Source organism: Nannospalax galili, unplaced genomic scaffold, assembly GCF_000622305.1.
Source record: "Nannospalax galili isolate Female #2095 unplaced genomic scaffold, S.galili_v1.0 scaffold379, whole genome shotgun sequence".
Taxonomy (NCBI): domain Eukaryota; kingdom Metazoa; phylum Chordata; class Mammalia; order Rodentia; family Spalacidae; genus Nannospalax; species Nannospalax galili.
The window spans coordinates 1,000,855-1,014,479 of NW_008343963.1; positions in this window are offsets into that span (position 1 = coordinate 1,000,855).

The following is a 13,625-nucleotide window of genomic DNA, read 5'->3' on the forward strand; positions in this document are numbered from 1 at the left end:
ATGATAGATAGATGATAGATGATAGATAGATAGATAGATAGATAGATAGATAGATAGATAGATAGATAGATAGATGATAGATAGATGGATATACCGATGATAGAGGATGATTTATATAGCTCCCATCACACCCATCACAGTCAGGGTTTAGAACAATTGCTGAGCCCTTAAAATTGCCTTTCCCTACCCTTCTGTGGTCACTTCTTCTACACATTATTCTTGAAAACCATGAGTCTTTATTTCATTATTAACATTTTTATCTTTGTTAAGATTGTTGTGGAAATATAATCATGCAGTACCTAACCATTTAAGACTAGCTTCTTCCATTCAGCAAGATAATAATGAAATTCATCCAAATAGTTTCAAATGGACAATGGATCCTTCTTTTCTGTTGCCAAAGAATATCTAGCATAGTTATTAACCATTCACATGTCAGAGGACATTTAAATTGCCTCCAGATTGTATAGTCTATTAATAGAGTTACTATGAATCCCATGTATGGACTTTATATAAACACATGCTTTCAGTCTTCTAAGGTATATACCCAGAAGTGAGACTACAGGTGCATGTTAAACTTATCTCAATATAGCCAAACTGTTTTCCAGGATTTTGGAATTATTTAAATCATTGTTATCAAAGTATTTAGAAGTCTAGTGGCTTGGCATCATTACCAAAATGTGGCAATATCAGTTCTTTTTGTTCCTTCTAAAAGGCACCATCTTATTTGCATTTCTCTAATGTCTTATATGACTGAATATTCCCTAGTGTGTTCTTGGGTCATTAATTATTCTGTTTGATGAAATTTGCCTGAAAATCTTTACTCAGATTTAGATAGACTACTTCTATTAATGCTCCTGAATTTTGAAAGTAATTTGGATGGAAGTTTTTTTAGAATGAAATATGCAAATGTTTTTCTCCATGTTTTTTTACCTTTAGATTTTCCTCTTTATGTTAACTGATTCTTTTGAGATTTTCAGACAATACATTTATTTTTTAATTAAAAATGTTTTATTTATTATTTTTATTTTATGTGTTTGAATGTATTGCTTTTGTGTAATGCCTGTAGAGGTCAGAAGAGGGCGTTAGATCCCCTGGAGTTAAATGAATGGTTGTTAGACACCATGTGGGAGCTGGGATTTGAATCCAGGTATTTTGCAAGAACAGCCAGTGCTCTTAATTTCTGAGCCATCTTTCCAGCCCCATCCACTGCTTATTTTGACCGTGTGGCAAATTACTTAGCCTCTGAAAGTTGTCTTCCATTCCCCCAAAGCTCTCCCTATCAGATTTTATGCATTCTGTCATATATAATAAGGCCCATCAAGTCAAGATTGTGTTCCCAAATGTCCCTTAGTGTGAGTCCATTCACTGGAGCCTGTTCAAACTAGCTAGCCTCATTCTCTTAAAGAAAACCAACTCTTCCTCTTCCAATAGTTATTGGTTACCAATAGTTTCTCAGATAAGGTTGGGGGTCTCTTACCCATGTCCCAGTTCTATGCTTGGCTTATATCTTTTTTGAGCTTGCATAGTTCTTGTGCATGATATCACCATTGCTGCAAGTTCATATCGGCAATTTCTGAGTCACATAGAAAACATCCTGTGATCTTACACCACCCCTGACTTTTACAGTCTTTCTACCACCTTTTCTACATAGAAGATTGTTATAGGTGTTTTACCAGGGACAAGAACTCTGCAGTCTCCTATATTTGAGCTTGCATAGTTCTTGTGCATGATATCACCATTGCTGTAAGTTCATATGGGCAATTTCTGAGTCACATAGAAAACATCCTGTGATCTTACACCACCCTGGCTTTTACAGTCTTTCTGCCACCTTTTCTACACAGAAGATTGTTATAGGTGTTTTACCAGGGACAAGAACTCTGCAGTCTCCTATTCTCTGCACTTTGGCCAATTGTGGGTTTGGAGATTAAGCACCATGTTGCATGAGGGAGCTTTGCTGGTGAAAATTGAGATGCATCAATATTCTTTCCACCAACTGTTCTCCTATAGTTCCTGAGTCTTCGGTGTAGAAGTTGCATTGTAGATGTATCAATTAGGGCTGGGCATCTCACAGGCAGTTATTCTCTGGATTTGACCTCTCAAACCATGTGTATTTGCTTATGTTTATAGTACCACACATGAGATCTCCCCCACTGAGTACGTTTTAAGTCCAATTAGATGGCAGTTGATTACCCCCCCCAATAAAAGTGCCACTACTACACTAACAGATATAGTATTCTGGCATGTCCTTGTTGTGTTTATTAGGACTTACAGCTGTTTAGGACCATTGTTTGGTTTGCTTTCTTAGCAGCTTGCATAGTAACCTCTGAAATTCTAACAGCTAGTGTTCAGGAAGAAAGCTTGCAGGTCAGTTCCAGCTTGATGGCTTCCATCTTGTGTATGAAGGATGTCCTGTCTTCAACAGTAGGGTCTTACTTTCAATTCTGAGAGGCAATCAAGAACTGTGGTAATGACTTCTCCATGAAGACTAACTCTCATAGTTTCAGATAATACTATGAAGGCTAGAGAATCAAACAATTGTTCAAACCCAGCTTTAAAACTTACTAGCCACAACAATGATGGGCATGGCAAACTATAGTGGTGCAGTAGTGGAATTTTATCTTGGAAATAATCAAGATTTATCTAATTGAACTTAAAGCCATCTCAGTGGGAGGGAACTCGTCTTTGGCACTGCATACTTCACCAAATACTCATGGCTGGGGAGGTCATAAATCTTAGAGAAAACTCTGTCTGTCACATCCTTAGACAAATGTAATTGATTACTATATGCTCAATATGGATCTTTTGTATTTATAGACAAGAATACTATTCACCACTTATCAAAGAATTCATCATCTTTGGCAATGACGGAGACTATTAGGGAGTTCTACAATTGGTCATACAGAGAATAAGTGTCTGTGAGATTCATGTTCTTAAGTGACATATCTATAATGAGTCTCTACAACTAAGGCTTATGGAACATAGTGGAATAAGGGGTAGAGAGAATACTAATATATCTCTCAACTATCATCAGCTAAGCTTTCTCATATAACAGAGGACAATAAACACAGAAGGTCACAATCGACTAGAATGTAGAGAATAAGAATCTGCAGAGTGTGTGTGTCCCTGGATAGGTTTCCTATATTAAATTCCACCCAGGGCTCAGGGACCATTGTAGAAGAGGGGGCAAAAGAAGATTGTAAGAGCCTTACATGACCCTAAGGAAAGGAAACAGAGTCTTACCTCCTGGAAACTTGCTCATATGGTCTTACAGCAATGGTGATAGCATGCACAAGACCCATGCAACCTCAATCAGACAAAAAAGAGCCTAGAGCTGGGGAAATGGGCAGAGGTCCCAACCTTACCTTAGGAACTACTGGCAGCTGATCACTGCTGGGTGAGAGTTGATCTTCTTTTAGTTAGTGATGCTAGACATGACAGACTGAACAGGCTCCAGTGGAAGAACTCACACTGAGGGACATCTGGGTACACAAACTTGATTTGATAGATCTTAACATATATGACAGAATATATGAAATTCTGTGGAAGGACAATGGAATTTCAGATAAGGAAGGGTGTCTAAATATTATTAAGATGTATTATATGAAATCCACAAAAAAATCAATAAAATATACATTAAAAACAAAATAAAATGAAACATTAAATGGTTAAAAAAAAAAAGAAAAGGCCAATAGGAAAACAAGGATAGGGGAAAGTCCACAAAGCCTCACTCCTAGATGAAGACCTAAAAGCAGTCAATGGCTGTGAGGGAGGGAGAATCAGTTTTCTTAATGCACAAGCCTCCTAGTAGGTTATCCAATTCCAGATGGCCAGACCGAAATATATGATATATGGAAATATGAGCAACACTAAATGGGCTCAATAATGTGTGTGTGTGTGTGTGTGTGTGTGTGTGTGTGTGTGTGTGTGGAGAGGACAGGTATCCCAGAGGGAGAGAAGGGAGCATGAGGATGGGAGGAGTTAGAAATGGAAGAGGGAAGGGTGGAAATAAAAGAGAGAATAAAAAAGAAAAAGAATTTTTTATGCAGCTGAAGTTTTTTTTATAGAGTTTCAAAACTGTTTTAATGGGAAAGCAATTACTTAATTTTTTCTGTGATATTTTGTGATTAATCTGATAAATATTCTCATTTTCACTATACTTAATCATAGTTTTAATTTTTCCCCACAATTACTGTTTCTCATTTTTTATTTTTGTAAGTTTAAATCTATTTAACACTATGTAAGTATGATACTCAAAGAAGTCTCATTTATCCCTTCTCCCCCTTTTCCATTCCCTCTCCTGTCAGTAACTCATTTCACTTTTCTCAAGTTTACTCTTCATGCTTTAATTACTTTTGGCAATTGCAAACAGGTGATGCAAACAGGTGGTGGCTGTTGCTTTTCCTTCCTCCCTTCTTTCCTCCCTCTCTCCCTCCCTCCTTCCCTCCCTCCCCCCCTTCCTTCCTTCTCATGTGTATAAGTGTTTTGCCTGCTTGCGTGTGAGTTTACCATGTACCTGCATTACCCAGGAAGGCAATAAGAGAGCATTGGATATACTGAAACTGGGGTTATGGATTATTGATAACAGCCATGTGGGTGCTAGGAACTGAACCCAGGTTCTATGCAAGAGTAACACGTGCTATTAACTGCTGAGCCTTCTTTTCATATAACAATATACCCTAAGATTGTGGAAAACTAGGGACCCTCCCGCGTCTTCATTTTATAGCTATGTAGTACTCAGACAGTTGACTATTATAGAGCTCACTTCACAAAGTTTTCATGTAAAGGACAGAGAATGAACTCATGCATGCAGTAACACTTGCCACACTGCTCAACTCACCTTCTCCTTTATATTTATTCACGGGTTCAGCCCACAAAATGGTGTGGCCCGTATTCAGGGTACATCTTTGCAACTCAGTTAACCCAATGAAGATAATTCCTTACAGGCATGCATCAAGCCATCCTAACCTATATAATTCCTCACTGAGAATCCCTTCTTAAGTTATTCTAGTTTGTGTCAGGTTGATATTTAAGCAAATCATCACAACATGTAACATAGAAGACGAATGTAGAATCCTGAGTGAAAATGTATTCTTTCCAGCCCACTCATCTAAGTTGAAATAGCATAAACAAATGCATAACTCCTTCAATGATAATTGAAATTGAACAAAGAAACAAAACTTCTCCAAATTCCAAACATCATATAGACTATATGAAATAACTGTTCATTAATTTCCTAATATGCATGAAGCATTGGGTTCAACCTCCAGCCTCACTAAAACCAACCAAACAATAACAGCAAGAATCTCATGGATGGCGTAGTGGTACAGCCTTATACTCCCAGCATTTAGGAGGCTAGCGCAAGTGGATTATAAATTTGAGGTCAGCCTACTTTATATAGTAAGATTATCTTAGAAACAAAAAAAAGAAATACAAAAAATAAAACAAAAGGCCAGAAACATGGCTCAGTGGTTAAGAACTCTTGTTGCTCTTGCAGATGACTCTGGTTGATTCTGAGCACCCACATACTGCTAACAAACATCAACAACTCTTATTTTAAGGGTCCTCTTCTGGCATCTGTGGGTACTGCCTGCATGCGGTGTACTTAACATCATGCAGACAAAACACTCATATACACAAAATAACAATAAATAAAATATTAAATAGACAAAAATCTTCTCATGGTAGGACTTGTTTACTATTCCAGGTTCTTGGAAGACTGGAACTGGAAGTTTCAAAGTTTGAGGCCTTCCTGGACTTTTTGATGAGTTTAAGGCTAGGCTGGGCTACTGCCTTAAAATGAATATTAGAAAGACCTGTGGCTGTAGCTTGGTGGTAGAGTGCTTCCCTAACATCTACCAGGCCACAGCTTTGATAATGTCCAGTATCAAAAATCAAAAAGGAAACAAATAAAACAACCAACAACAATACATCCAAAATGACAAACCTCTGTTCATTTTCAATTATGAAAGATGTAAATAGTTCACCATTGTTTCAAATTTTAACTGTTATATAGAGATGCACATTTCTCGGTTTTATTTTGTTGTTGGAATGCCTTCCATCTTGTGTAGGCCTGCGTAGCTCTGACGCGTGCTGTAACTGTCTTCTGCCATCATTCTGTTGACTCTTGCCAAACAGACAATGCCTGTCACATTATTGGTCATTTTTCCTAATTGTGATTTTTGTTTCCTAAGTAGTGAACTTTTTTCATATGACTATTTGCTGTAAAAATATGCTATGCTTATATCATAAGCAATTGACAATAGGTATCTATGAGATTCTCTCACCATATTAAAACAAATTGTTTCCAGTAATAATGATATAGTAAAATTGTTACTCTGTCATATGTGGTACTGTAGTTATAATTTAGATTTTGTTAGAGGTTCTGGGAGCAAAACATAATGCAGACACCTTATAAGCAGTGCATTTGGGTCATATTATCTCAGAGGTAAGGTAGATAAAATCTATCCACAGAGAAATCTGCAATTTGCTCAAAAATTTGATACAAACTAGACATTAGATATAATAAAAACAGCAGGTTAGAATTCTTTATGAAATTACCGTTTTGAGATTCAAATCATTTAAGTTATTTATAAGGGAGAGTCAAATTTTCCTTTAAATTCTGTTTTCCAAAAGTGTAATTGAGGAGTGGGAGGTGTTAACTAAATAAAATACACAGCGACAATAGCTTTTATTATTGGAACTTGAGTAGGTAAAAATGTAAATTAGAGTAATACAAAAGTTTGAGTTGAGAAATGGAATCCAATCTAAATGTATGAAAATGATCAATGATTATGAGCTTCATCTTTGTTACAAGATATTTTGAAGAGTAGTTATAATGTTTCTGTGAGATTGAACGTATAATCTATGTCCTGTGTCTTGTAAAACTATTCCTTTTCAATACAAGTAAGAATACGTTTCACTATGTAATTTTTTCACATGGATCTAATGCATTTCTATTATGTCTGCTCCCTCTTCCTCTTTCTTGTCCTATTCTCATTTCTGCCAATGCATTTCCTCTCCCAAGGAATCCTGCTCTCCTTCACCCATGTCTTTCTCTGTATGTCCTCTCTGTTTCTCTTGCTGTCTGTTTCTGTCTCTCTGTCTCTGTCTCCTTTTTTCTCTCTTTCCCTCTTTCTCTCTGTATCTGTTCTCTTCTCTCTGTATGTGTGTGTGTGTGTGTGTGTGTGTGTGTGTGTGTGTGTGTCTGTGTGTGTGTCTGTGTTACCCAATGAGTTTCCTCGGGGTTGTGCACAGGCGCATGGGTGAGATTGCCTTATGGAAGCACGGGTACCTTACCAGACAGCACACCACTGAAGAAAATGTCTTTCCCCCAATCATTAACTGGATAATTCCTCTGGGAAGGGCAGGGCTGCAGGTGCCCTTCTCCCTTTCATGGAAGGGTGTTGATAGGACCAAACTATCATGCTTGGAAGTCAGCATTTCACACTGATCTCTGTCCTTCCTCCTAGCTTATCTTCTTTTGGTCCATTCTCAAATGATGTTTCCTGAACCTTGAAAGGGATATTATACATGGCCTATTTATGGCTGGGCATTCAACACCATTCATTCTCTGTACTTTGAACACCTATGAATTTCTACAACCATTAATGATCATTGAAAAAGGAAATTTCTCTGATTCAAACTGGCAGAAGCACTTCTCTTCAGACATAAACATAGTTATTTAAAAGGTGATTTGACAGGTGTATTGTGTCCATTTAATAAAACAACAAATTGGTAGCTTATTCACTAGGCCTTTTGTATCTAGGTTTAAAGTACAAGATTCCTTCTGTCATGGATGGGAATCAAATCCAATCAGATACCTGTTGGTTGCCCCACAGCAATCTTATCATCTTTGCACCAATAGGCTTATCCTATCTTCTTGGTCACTATTAAGCACAAAATGCAAACAATCAGTAGCCGACCAAGACTGTTGATGGCAGTTCTTCTCCAGCAGCCTTCATAGCACTTTATTATACCATGAGAGATAGCTAGCAGGGAGGACTCTTCCAGAGCATCTTCGTTGTGATTTCTCTAAGCCCTGGAACTAAGGTGTGTGGCATCTTCAAGTTTTCAGCAATAGGGCCTTATCATCTAGTTCTAGTGGACATCAAATGGAAGTGGCAAATGACTCTATTATTTTGCCATCTTGAAAACTGCCCAGCCCTTGCCAGTGAAGAAGCAGCCCAACCTGTCAATGGAATTTTCGTTTAGTAACCTGTGATCTTTGGGTACAGCTTTATCTACTCACACACAGATCCTGTGTTCAAATTTATTCGTTATATTTTTATTGCGCTTCTAAAATTTCATACATTTCCCACTTCAGTCCAGACCCTCTCTCCCATCCGTGCCTCCTCCTAGCCCTTCACTGAGCCCTACACACTCTGCTATACATACTGAGTCCTGTTCATTCAGGTGTTTGTACAGAAACGTCCTTCAGTGTAAATGCGTCCTCTGGAGTCTAGTCAGCCCATCCAGTGGTTGTATGTAAGTCATACTCTCCCTCACCCACTAGCAATCAGTCTCAAATAGTTCTCAACTCATGTCGGCTCAATTTTTGGTTATATTTTTAACATTTTGTTTGTTCAGTATAATTTTTGAGAATTTCACGAGTACTCTATTTCAATCGCTTCTCCCATTCTCACTTTTCACTTCAACTCTTCCTACATCTCTCTCCACTCCTTCTCAATATCTTGACTTCTTTGATTATTATAATTACGTATGCATACATATTATCTGAATCCATTTAGAGGTAATTGTGTACGCATATTTTTACTGCTGACCACTTAGGATTGGTTTTATTAGGGAGCTCATCCCTGGAGAAAACTGATTCTCTTTCTTTCAGTAGCCATTAATTGTCTGCAGCTCTTCATCTAGAGGTACGACCTTGTGAAATTTCACATATTCACATTGATGTGCCAGCTGGTGGTGTTATTATACAGGCCTTGTTTTGTTAACAATACTGTTGATATTTCATGGATGCAATTTCCCTGCTAGGTCTAGAGAAACACTATCCAGCAGCAGGCATCCTAGTATTTTTGCTCTTACAAGCTTTCTGCCCCCTTTTCCATGATGTTCCCTGAGCCTTAGATAAAAGAGTTGCATTGTAGTTGTGTCAGCTGGGGTTAGATACTACACAGCAACTTATCTACTGTATTTTGAGATACCGTTGTGGAACTTTGTAGTAGTCTCCATATGCTTCAGAAAAAGCATCTTTGATGAATGGTGAGAGTTACACTTAGTGAAGACTTGAATATTAAGAATATACTAAGAAATTATATTTGTTTAGGAAAATATCAGCAGCTGGTTCTCATTTAGGATCTATGACCTCTCCAGCCATGGGTATCTGACTAACTTTACAGTACCAGGCAAGAATTCCCTCATATTCAGCTGTCCTTACACTTAATTAGACAGCCGTTAGTTACCCCCAAGATTAGAGTGCCAATATTGTGCAATTATTGGTGTTTTGTTGTGCTGGTCATTGTGATTTGAAGGCTTTACCATTGGTTAGGACTTCTGATTGCTTTCCTCTGTCTGCAACTTGCATAGCACCTTCCAATACGATGAGAACTAGTCCTCAGTGAAGAGGTTTCTAGGTTAGTCCAGCTCAGTTTCTCCAGATCCTGTGTCCAAGTGTGTGGTGTCTTTATCAGCAAGGTGTTACTTTCAAGCTCTGGGAGACAACCAAGGGCTATGGCAGTAGCCTATTATATTTTGGGAGTCTCTTGGACTACCCTGACCACCAACTTAAGGGAAGGTTTCCGCTCCTGGCACTGGGATTTTTGTTAGTCTTTACACACACACACACATACACACACACACACACACGCACACACACACACACACACACACACACACGCACACGCACACATGTTTAATTTTAAGGGCACTTATAAAACAACCCTTTCCCTACGGCTTTTTCCGATATCCTTAGTATTGTTTATCTCTCCTTCTTATTATTATTCTCTTTCACCTCCCCAATTAAATTATCCTGCCTGCATTCCCATTTCTCCCTTATTGCACCTGTGCCTCACTAGACCCTTCCCTAGAGCTCCTTTTTCTGCTGCCTCCGTGGTCTCATCTTACTTTCCTGATTTCTACACTTACTTCAGTTTATATACTCACACTTAAAGATTCAGATTTATTTCACCTTTTGAATAGCTTATCAAGTATCAGATATTTTAGACACTGTTAATTTTGGTTGACCTGACCCTGCCACCCCCCCACCAGTCTCCCTGTTTCCCTAAAATCATGCATTTTTATGTTACTTTTCCATCAATACTTTGGCCTGTATCATAGATTTCAGCGTATTTGGAATTTCATTCTATCTTTTCGATAATATGACTAGTTCCACGTATAAAAACAAAATCGTGGATGTGTGCATTAACATTTTCTCCTTTAGTTGTATCACAGGGTCTCTATGCAAGAGCCATTGGAAACCTATGTCTCCTTCTTATTCCCTCTACTTAAATTATCCTGGTCTTATTATTGAATTCAAGGTTGTTATTACCATTTGAAAATATTCCCTTTTCTCCCTGTTCCCCTATGGGCTGAATAGTCATCTCCCAAGAGGATAATGGTGGGAGTGTACCAGCTGATGTCACTACATTTGGTCTAGCTCTCTTTCAGTCTGTCCTAGTTGCTAACATTATCATTCTTAAATAAAATAAAAAACATCAAAGCTGTAATGTTATTAATGATTGAAACCTATTAATAACACTACAGCTTTGATGTTTTATTTCCAAAGAGTAAAGTGAAAATTCCTCATTTTACATTCTATTTATTTTGTGGTAGCAGTTAGAAGAGCCAGAGTTATAGGTGCTGTTTATCTCATGTGGAGGTTAGAGGACAACTTGTAGCAGTTGGTCTAGCCTTCCACCAAGCAATTCCCAAGGATCAAACTGAGGTTGTTAGCCTTGTCAGCAGGTGCTTTCACTAGCTGAGCCACATCATTTTCTGTAAATCTCCACTGATTACTCAGTGAATTTTCTTTTCAGCTCTCCCCCATTCTTCACAGGGCATAGATGGATCATATTCATTCTTTGTACTTGCAATGTATTCCCTGCCACATAATATGCATTTCAGTTAACATGTATTGAGTGATACTGAGTAATTGCATTTCACAGATTACAAAAATGAAGCATCAGTGGTGAGATAATAAAAGTTAACAGAGCAAGTGTGCTGGATAGCTTTAGTGTCAACTTCACATACCTGGGTTGGGGTAGCCTCAATTGGGGGATTGCCTCTATTGGACTGGCCTGTGGCCAAGTCTGAGGGGCATCTTCTTGATGAGTGATGTGGGAGGGCCCAGCCCACTGTGGGTGGTGCCACCCCTGGGCAGGTGGGCCTGTGTTGCATAAGAAAGCAGGCTGAACAAAGGTCAGGGGAGCAAGCCAGTAAGCAGCATTCCTCCATGGCCTGCACTCCAGCTCCTGCTTCCAGGTTCCTGCCCTGAGTTCCTACCTTGGGCTCCCTGATGAACTGTGACCTGGGAGATGTAAGCTGAATAAACCCTTTCCTCCCCAAGTTGGCATTGGTCAGAGTGTTTTGTCACAGCAATGGAGAAACAAACCAGGACAGCAAGGAAACTTACAAAACAGAAGTACAGATAGAGACGGAAGGTCTTTTCATCAAAGCCAAAGAAACTCATTAAGCAAAGGGTCTTGGAAAGTTAAATCAACTCATCTGAATGCATGAATTCATGATGATGAAACTTGGAAAATCAGTTTTTATTGATAATTATCTTTCTAGAATTATAAGAAAATAATAAATTGCATGTAGTTTAGATTAGGAACCTATAGTTTATTGAAATCAGCTATAGTAACGCAGATAAGGAAAGGAATCCTATGAAGGAATATTTTTATTATATTTTTACGGTTCCCTGGAAGCAGGATGCAATGTCCCACTAAACAGGGCCACACAAGGAAACACTGGATTCAGGCAGGAGGCAGAAGGAACAAGAGTACATGTGGGAAGAGCCTTTACTGATGGTTTCTCAGGATGAGACAATAATTTCAGAAGAGTCTCGGGGTGGATTGGGTGTGGCACCTGATCCTGGGGTGAAAACAATTCAGGTTGATCTTAGCCTGGAGTTTGATGGTATAGTCAGCGGGTAGTTCTATTTTCATATATAAACATGCTCATAGGAATGTTCCGCAAATCTAAGAGTTACTAACTCTAACAGGAACAATATCTCCAAGGGTCACCAGTGCTTCAAGTTCAAAGCACAAAGATAAAGAAAAGGACAGGCTAAAACAATTGGAAATAGGATATAAGTGTATGGACCACATCTCAGACAATGATGAAGTGAGAAACTGATAGGAGTTGCTTTTCTTCTTCTCCCTGATTTTACAGAAGAAAAAGAGGGAAAGTTTTATTTGCAACCATTTTTCTGTGTCAAACTTATGAGGTGTGCCACTTAACACCTGCAACTGAGAAGAACCAGCTTTGAAGGCAGAGGCTGTGTTTACAAACAACTCAAATAGCAAGATCTTAGAAGAATGGAAAGCTCTCACTATATAATGCACAGCGAGAGCAAGCGGCTCCAGCGGTGAGCAGCACAGCAAGCATCTCAATCCGCTGAAAATGGCTGGGATATTTATCAACGCTATCATGACAAAGGTCCCAAGACCCCGAGAGACTGCAGGGAGGTATGATGATATTTATTTCCAAAACTTTTTGAAATCAGAACGGTATTTTCTATCGAATTACTTGTGATGGAGTGTTTATCCATTTGTAGTTTGATAGAGAAAGAACTGATGAATTAAAACTTTGACATAAGGAACGGGAAATGTTTGAAAAAGGAGTTTGCATGCTTTGTATTGAAAAGCACTTAAAAGCACAGCCAGGTCTGCTATCCCACCCACCATCCTTTTGTGCTGTTTACCAGTCCTCTTTTGCTCTTCTGTAAGTAGTTAGCTTCCACTGAGGTGTCTGTGCCAGGGACGTCATAGGTTCAGCTTGTGGGTTCTTTCATTTTAATGCCCCAAAGACATGAATTTATGGAATGAGGGGAAGCTAAACTTCTCCAGCTTAAAAGATGCTATCTTAAATTCTTAACAGTTTAGGTTGGTGAGAAAACAAGAATGCCTTTATTCTAAAAATGAGTCAGTGACTCTGAAGACCTACTTCTATTGAAAACCACATCAATGCACTTTTTCAGTCCCACAGAAAATTAAGTGGAAATTTGTGGCCACATGACCCTCTCAGCTGAGACCAATAGAACGACGCAAAAGCCACTATCATTTACCTTAATATAAAACAGGACATGGATAGTAACTGAAATAAAGGATTTTGTACTCCATTAGCTTTTCTTTTCTAGCCTGCTCTGAAAAGGCAGCCAGCATACCTGGAAGTTTTATCCCTCCATCCAAGAGATAAAGACTTCTAGGCTTCTGCTGCCTGCTCCTCCACCTTCTCTTTTGCAGACTGGTAACAACACAAGCAAGAGAGCTCTAGCTCCAGCTATGTGACTGGGGTGCCTGAAAACAGCGATCGGATGACTAGGAAATATGCATCTGTCAGTGGGAACAGATCCTGAGGTTTTTATTAGGCAGAGTCAGGGGTATAATGACTCAGTTAAAACCTCTTCTGGGTCAGTGACTTAATTTTTTTTTTTTTTTTTTAAA